The 2,419-nt window shown below is 46.2% G+C and overlaps 1 pseudogene across 1 annotated transcript; it reads left to right on the top strand.

Annotated features, from left to right (window-relative positions):
- The first annotated feature begins 409 nt into the window (after positions 1 to 409).
- On the top strand, positions 410 to 1,356 carry LOC309603672 (olfactory receptor 6M1-like; annotated as a pseudogene). Its single transcript has one exon. The product of its transcript is annotated as an olfactory receptor 6M1-like (transcript).
- Positions 1,357 to 2,419: the final 1,063 nt, after the last annotated feature.

Here is a 2,419-nt window from a genome sequence, read left to right as displayed (position 1 = left end):
GAGCTGTTTTATTCCTGCACTAGAATGCATTGTAGCTCATCCTAAAAGATACCTTTAAATAGATTAGAATAAAACCGGTTGAGAAACATCTGTTTTTTCCCCACTGACTGTAAAGGGACTGTTGGGTAAAGAGCTCAAATACAATAACTTGCATTGTGTTTATAGTGGATCCCTGCTCTAACCCCCGTACTACATTTGCTCCTAGTGCGTAAAATGGGGCCTTCTTGCTCTAGGTTGATTATTCTCTCCTCTCTTCTGTTTTCCTTCCAGCCTTTGCATGAACATCTCCGTGAACACCTTTTCTCATCCTTCTACATTCTTTCGCTCTGTCTCATCTTCTTTTAACCTACTCAAGCATTCTTTTCTCCACTGACCATCTGCCCTTGCTCACTGCAGCTCTGATGCAGAAATGTTGAACCACACAACTGTCACAGAGTTCCTTCTCTTGGGCTTCCCCTCCCGCCACCATCAGCAGCGCCTAATGGCAATCCCTCTCCTGCTTCGTACCTGGTGATCTTAGTGGGAAACTTGCTGATCATTGCCCTCGTTCTGCCTGGAACAGACCTCTGCAGGCCCATGTACTTTTTCCTCTGTAACCTCTCCTTCTTGGACATCTTCATCACTACATCCATCATACCCAAAGCCATAGGAAACTTGCTGATGGGCAGCAAAGCCATTTCCTTCCCAGGCTGCTTAACTCAGGGCTACTTCTACTCCCTTCTGGGCTACATCGAGTTTGTCCTTCTGGCTGTCATGTCCTATGACCGCTATGTGGCCATATGCCACCCTCTGCAGTACCCCATGCTCATGAATGGTCAGCTTTGCCTTCAGCCACTCTTGGGCTCGTGGGCTGCAGGCTTCCTGGCCACCGTTGTCTCCACTGTCCTGGTTGCCAGGATGCCCTTCTGCAATGCCAATCATATTGACGACTTCTTCTGCGACAGTGTGCTTTTGATCAAGTTGTCCTGGGCACAAACAGAGATTGTTGAGCTGATCACCTTCATGGCCTCATCCATCATCCTACTTGGCTCCCTGGGCATGACAGCAGTGTCCTACCTTTACATCATTAACACCATACTTAGGTTGCCATCAGCTTCCTCACGGCACAAGGCATTCTCTACATGCTCCTCTCACTTCACCTTTGTCATCTTGGGCTACGGCAGCTGCATATTCATGTATGCCCAGCCTTCAGGTCACCACATTTCCTACAACAAGGCAGTGGCCCTTCTCAACACAGTGGTAACTGCTTTGATGAGTCCCTTTCTTTTCAGCCTGAGGAACCAGATGATGAAAGATGCTCCCAAGGCAGGCTTGAAGAGAAGGGTGACCACCTTCAGGCAACACTTTTCCACCTGAGAAGAGTTTTTGTAGGTGGATTTTGGAAGGGGACAGGGGTGGGGAGGGCAAACACATGATGATGATATATTTGCAGGAATGCAACCTTTCTGTCTTAGCAGTGTAAAGTTTCCTGAAATGAATATCACACCAGGTTCTCTCCTGCAATACATCACCATAAGAAGACCCTACCTAGCAATGCCTTTCAAATGACCTACAAGCACTTTACAAACCCTGGTGAATACCACAATGGCATTTTCTACATGTGGAAACCGAGACAGAAAGCAACAAGCAGAGGGCTTCATCCCTCCATGGCACAGCCAAGTCTCAACAAGCTTCACCCTCCTTCAGTTCTGATGCAACTTCTCCTTGCTTCTAAATCTGGTTTCCTGATTATTTTGGTGGCAGATCTTTGTTGAACCTCTTCATCTTTAGGAAATGACAGAAAATAGGTGGAACACAATCAAAAGAACAATAATGGCTTTATTTCTCTACCAAGTGGCGCTTACATCTCCATTAACCTCCTGGTTAGAACAAAAACATGCCTGAAATCAAGTCCAGTTCAACTGCCTCAAATTACCTCTCTTCTACTTTGGTATAAAATCTTGAATATTGGTCAGAAATGTAGTTTTGAGTAACAAGGCGGCTGTCTGCAGATCAGGTCTGGTGAAGTAAATGTCCAGTCCTTGATGCAATGCTCTCAGAGCCAATACTTCAGCTGATCTAGCAAATTCAGGGGAATTAACTTATTCCAACACAGACTTTTATGACTGCAATGTCTAAAAAGATGAATTCATTGCCTGGTCTCCTTTGACAGCGGGGAGGAAGGAGCAGTACAGAGGATGGTGTCATCTCCTCCTATAGTCGTCTATGGCACTTCAGGGAACTGTACTTAACACAGGCTCAGCAGCTTAACTTTTCAATACCTAATGCCAGGTGCACTGACCCACGTGCTGGGCAATGTCTGGTGATTTGCACAAGCGAGGGACTCTTGCTCAGCGGGGGCCATCCTTTGAAGACACGAGGGTTACAACTGTACCTTAAGGTCTCTCCAAAAGTAAACAGAAACATCACCTCTAATCAC

The sequence above is a fragment of the Platalea leucorodia genome (genome assembly GCF_965183815.1).
Source record: "Platalea leucorodia genome assembly, contig: HAP1_HAP1_SCAFFOLD_163, whole genome shotgun sequence".
Lineage (NCBI taxonomy): Eukaryota > Metazoa > Chordata > Aves > Pelecaniformes > Threskiornithidae > Platalea > Platalea leucorodia.
Note: the sequence above shows the minus strand (reverse complement) of the source record. Positions and strands in the feature narration are given on the sequence as shown.